The following is a 6244-nucleotide window of genomic DNA, read 5'->3' as shown; positions in this document are numbered from 1 at the left end:
GATACGTATCACGTTTTAACGAGATACTATCACGTTAAAACGTGATACGTATCACGTTTTAACGTGATAGCGCTCGGATTTTTTTTTTCCCTGCCTGATAGCAATACGCTTCCGTACTAAGCCAACAGGCTATAAAGAAATAAGTTTGCCCCAAGTCCTCTTTCCATGGCCGAAAGTCTGTTTGTTCCACCCCCACTTCTATTGTATTATGTGAGAGTACTACAGATTTTATGTGAAAATTACAGATTTCTAAGGGTCAATGTACAGGTAAACATCCAAAAGGGTTGATATGTATGGCTTTAGATCAAATTCATACACCAGGGAAATCATCAGAGGCAGTGGCTTTAGTGCCTGCCCAGGGACACTTCGACATGTGACTGAGTAGAGGTGGAATCAAATGTAGCGTTAGCAATGTAACTTATGCCACTTTAGTAATATACTGTACAGTATATACAGTATATGGCATTAGTTCCCAAGCTAACAATATTAGCTTGGGCGCTAATGCTATGTTGTTATATACATTAGCTTAGGTGCTAATGCAAAAGCCACTGGCCAAGATGAAGCAGCTCCGTTGCAGCTCTGTTGTCTTCCATCCATTTTCAGTTTCAGGCTGTCATTTCTACATTCTCCTGTCTGTCAAGATCTTGCTTCATTTACAAAGGCTGATTGTCAGGTATTGTTCAAGATTACTTTCAGGGTGGATAGAGCTTACTCTGCCACTTGCACAGCCTCGCACTGGAAAATGAAGATAATGTCATCGTTTACCCAGTATGATCTGTGGCATTAATAAAATGGTGCCATCCGTGTGACAATATACTTTTAAAACTTATAAAAACGACACTAGAGTATTTTTAGTCTTTGTTTTACAGTTAAAGGCTTTTGATGCAGGTTGTCTGCAGTTTGACGAGATGAACAAGCTGTTTCACCTCAGCAGAGCAAATATAGACTTTTAAAATGTTGCCCCAACCTGAAGGCTTCTGTCCACCTGCTGCGAGCGCATCTTTTCAAACATCACAGTTTACCGAGATCCTGGAGGGACAAATCGGATTTTTTTCACTAACACAAGTAGGTGCGTAGATGTCACAGTGCTTTTACTTTCAGCTGCTTCCTCCTGCAGGCGTCGCCACAGCAAACAAAACTTACATGAAAGAGTTGGCAGCTGTTTTATGCCAGATGTCCTTCCTCACGCAACCTGGACTCAAACCTGTAGCCTCAGGACCACAAAACTGTGGCACCGGCTGCCGAGCTGCTGTCTGTGCCACGTTTGGTGGTTCACAGAAAAGTCATTTTATTTCTGTAAAACTTATTGTGCTGCATGGGAGTCATTGGTTAGAATGTCAGCCCCAGTATTCCACTTTACAACAAACTTTAAATACCTGTTCTCACCTCCATTTTTTGAGTTTCTTTCTTTCTTGAGCTCTTTGCTACCTCAGGCTTTAGTCAGAACTGATATTCAAGTCTTTACAGATCTATATGAACCAGAAAACTATATAGATCAATGTGCTTCCTGTGTTTACCCTGTGTAGTAGAGATTGACTTGTTCAACCATCCAAACACAAACAGATTCCTTTCTTGTCAGTAGAGACGCTCAATCAAAGCCTCAGAGGGACGACACCTGAACAACACTGCATCTTTTAAACATGCTTAGTTTCATGTTGAATACAGAGCTCTGCACTAAACTGTCCTTGTTTTAATTTGGTAAAAATTCACCTGCTGAGATGGAAAAGAAATGCATTTAAATCCCAGTAAATACCCCTAGTTCTGGAAATAAACACAGTGTCAGCCAGTTTTTGTTTACTGTGTTAATTGGGCTGAACAGAAGTCGTAGGAGTCTTGACAGCAAACACCAGTTTTAATCATTTTAATCAATTTGAACTTCCTCTGGAGTAAAGACCAATTTATGGTTTCTGCTTTTTTCGGACAGCTGCACACTTTGCACAGATGCAAAACCTGACAGTGATCTCCTGACAGTAATTAACAGCCTTCTAACCACTAAATGCTTCCAATATAATCACCAGTTGATTTTTAATTTCAGTCTGTCTGCGAGTGGTTTGGTGTGCCTGGCAGGTACAGTGCAGGGAGAGTTTTTAACTTTACCACTGAAACTGAAAACAGTTTAATTAGTGCCAAGAAAGAGAAAGAAAATACTGTTAGAGATTTACAAAGAAATTAAACGTTATAGATGAGAGGTATTCCAATAAAAAGCCAAGCTTAGTGAGCCGGGTTAATGTCTGAGTCTTTGCACCGAATCAGGATTCACAAGTCCAAGGTCTCAATGGGGACCTTTACTTGTGACATCACATTTCTTATTATCTGCTGCTCGCCCAAATGAACAGACAGTTGGGAGTGGATTCTACAGAGAATCAATGTTAATATCGTGGCAGAAAAAGACGTTTCTTGAGCAAATTTCGACAGATTCAACTTTAGAAATCATATTAAAGTGAAAAGGTTGGCTGGAAGATGGAGGTTTTCTACAGAATTGTAGAATTGCAAGCGTAATTGTTAAAAATGTTGATCTTTTTACCAATGTCTTATACCTTAGCTTACTGCATCTCTGTGCAAGACATGTCTTTGTGTATTTTTATCACTCACTTCTGCATCATTGAAAGAAACTTAAAGGTGTTGCTTAGTAGCACCCCACCCCCCACGCACACAAACACTAAGCCCACCCCCCCCCAAAAAATACAGTGTAAACCACATTTAATTTACTCATTTAAAACACAAGAATCAATGACATTAATATTGAGAAACAAGCATTAGTGTCGTGCCAATAAGCTGCTAATATACAGTCTGAACACCATAAGAAACCACTAGCATAATTCTAATCTCCCCAGAACACTCATTTAGGAAAAACACGTTCTCAATGGTTTACAACACAAAGATCAAACTACACAGTTACATAAATGTTTATTATTACAATAACAAACAACTTACCACGTTTAGCAATGCATTTAACTGCAAATGTAGATGTTTTATTTTATTTTATTTATTTATTTTTGTTTGATATTAGCTTTTTTTAAAGTCACATCCTGTTTCGGCAATTATTATTTTTTACTTCCCATTTCACACAAACCACATTCAGAACAAATGTAAACAACCTACAGAGCCCTCTAGTGCAGGGCTTCTCAAACATTTTGGGTCTGGAGACTCCTTACAAGGGATATTTTTTTTATTTTGTTTGGTTTACTATGTTTGTTTTACTTGTCCATTGTTTCACATATGCATTTATGCATTTTTTTACAAATCCATCCATCCATCCATCCATCCATTTTCTTCCGCCTATCCGGGGTCGGGTCGCAGGGGCAGCAGCCTCAGAAGGGAGGCCCAGACCTCCCTCTCCCCAGCCACTTCTTCCAGCTCCTCCGGGGGAACTCCAAGGCGTTCCCAGGCCAGCCGAGAGACATAGTCCCTCCAGCGTGTCCTGGGTCTTCCTCGGGGCCTCCTCCCGGTGGGACGTGCCCGGAATACCTCACCAGGGAGGCGTCCAGGAGGCATCCTTACCAGATGCCCAAGCCACTTCAACTGGCTCCTCTCGACGTGGAGGAGCAGCAGCTCTACTCTGAGTCCCTCCAGGATGACCGAGCTTCTCACCCTATCTCTAAGGGAGAGCCCAGCCACTCTGTGGAGGAAACCCATTTCGGCCGCTTGTATCCGGGACCTCGTTCTTTCGGTCATGACCCAAAGCTCATGACCATAGATGAGGGTAGGAACGTAGATCGACCGGTAAATCGAGAGCTTCGCTTTCTGACTCAGCTCTCTCTTCACCACGACGGACCGGTACAGCGCCCGCTTTACAGCAGACGCTGCGCCAATCCGCCTGTCGACCTCCCGCTCCGTTCTTCCCCCATTCGTGAACAAAATCCCCAGATACTTGAACTCCTCCACTTGAGACAGGGCGACCCCTCTGACCCGGAGAAGGCACTCTGCCCTTTTCCGGCTCAAGACCATGGCCTCGGATTTGGAGGCACTGAGCCTCATCCCGGCCGCTTCGCACTCGGCCGCGAACCGCTCCAGCGAGAGCTGCAGATCTCGTTCCGATGAAGCCAACAGGACCACATCATCTGCAAAAAGCAGAGATGCGACCCTAAGGCCACCAAAACGGATCCCCTCAACACCTCGGCTGCGCCTAGAAATTCTGTCCATGAAAGTAATGAACAGAATCGGTTTATTTTACAAATAAAAAACAAAATAAGAAACTTATTGTAATTAGTTGAGGACCCCCAAGCCACAGCTTGCAGACCCACAGGGGTCCTGGGACCCAAATTTGAGAACCTCTGCTCTAGTGGAATGGAGGGAATCAATCCAACCCTCACCTCTCTCAAAGATGCATTAAACTTATTTCTCTTTATCAAAATAATTATTACAAACATTTACTTGTAAATGGAAAAAAAGATTAACTGGGTTTTACCCCCTCCGGTCGGGCACCCCAGGTTGGGAATCATCAGGGTACAGAATGTAGAAGCAGCAGCATCCATGTGTTGCTCATTTTGATCACAAAGTGTTTTTCATCACTACTTCCAAGATATATCTTCCAAGGTCATTTTATTTCATTTTAGTCAAACTGATGGTGTCTTGCAGCTAGTTGATGTCCTGCCTCCGCTCTGCCGGGGCCCTGCTGACCTCAGTCCAGCAGCAGGTGAGTGTGTTTGCATAAGTTTGTATGCCCACAGCACAGCCATACTTCAGTCATTCATTGGTGTGTTGGCAGGTGTGTGACAGACCATCAGTCATGACTCCCTGTACGGCTGCAGGAAAGCTCCTCGTCCTGGTGGGAAGAGAAAAAGACACTGTGTTGCAGGGATGGAATGAGATGGTTCATATGTGTGTGTGTGTTTGTGTGTGTGTGTGTGTGTGTGTACACACAAAATAAATGCTCATGGCAGTGGTGGTTGTTGGAGTGACAGCTGGCTGTTGCATCTTCCCAGCTGGAATAAATGAGGCTGTCTAGTTATTCTGTGAAGGAAACTCAACAGTCAGCACATCATCTGTTCACTCTGCTCTCGCTGACCCACTCCCACATTTTGTTTCACTTTCATATACACTCACCGGCCACTTTATTAGGTACACCACGCTAGTAACGGGTTGGACCCCCTTTTGCCTTCAGAACTGCCTCAATTCTTCGTGGCATAGATTCAACAAGGTGCTGGAAGCATTCCTCAGAGATTTTGGTCCATATTGACATGATGGCATCACACAGTTGCCGCAGATTTGTCGGCTGCACATCCATGTTGCGAATCTCCCGTTCCACCACATCCCAAAGATGCTCTGTTGGATTGAGATCTGGTGACTGTGGAGGMCATTTGAGTACAGTGAACTCATTGTCATGTTCAAGAAACCAGTCTGAGATGATTCCAGCTTTATGACATGGTGCATTATCCTGCTGAAAGTAGCCATCAGATGTTGGGTACATTGTGGTCATAAAGGGATGGACATGGTCAGCAACAATACTCAGGTAGGCTGTGGCGTTGCAACGATGCTCAATTGGTACCAAGGGGCCCAAAGAGTGCCAAGAAAAGATTCCCCACACCATGACACCACCACCACCAGCCTGAACCGTTGATACAAGGCAGGATGGATCCATACTTTCATGTTGTTGACGCCAAATTCTGACCCTACCATCCGAATGTCGCAGCAGAAATCAAGACTCATCAGACCAGGCAACGTTTTTCCAATCTTCTCTTGTCCAATTTCGATGAGCTTGTGCAAATTGTAGCCTCAGTTTCCTGTTCTTAGCTGAAAGGAGTGGCACCCGGTGTGGTCTTCTGCTGCTGAAGCCCATCTGCCTCAAAGTTTGACGTACTGTGCGTTCAGAGATGCTCTTCTGCCTACCTTGGTTGTAACGGGTGGTTATTTGAGTCACTGTTGCCTTTCTATCAGCTCGAACCAGTCTGCCCATTCTCCTCTGACCTCTGGCATCAACAAGGCATTTCYGCCCACAGGACTGCCGCTCACTGGATGTTTTTTCTTTTTCGGACCATTCTCTGTAAACCCTAGAGATGGTTTTGCGTGAAAATCCCAGTAGATCAGCAGTTTCTGAAATACTCAGACCAGCCCTTCTGGCACCAACAACCATGCCACGTTCAAAGGCACTCAAATCACCTTTCTCCCCCATACTGATGCTCAGTTTGAACTGCAGGAGATTGTCTTGACCATGTCTACATGCCTAAATGCACTGAGTTGCCGCCATGTGATTGGCTGATTAGAAATTAAGTGTTAACGAGCAGTTGGACAGGTGTACCTAATA

Source organism: Austrofundulus limnaeus, unplaced genomic scaffold (genome assembly GCF_001266775.1).
Source record: "Austrofundulus limnaeus strain Quisiro unplaced genomic scaffold, Austrofundulus_limnaeus-1.0 Scaffold270, whole genome shotgun sequence".
NCBI lineage: Eukaryota > Metazoa > Chordata > Actinopteri > Cyprinodontiformes > Rivulidae > Austrofundulus > Austrofundulus limnaeus.
Note: the sequence above shows the minus strand (reverse complement) of the source record.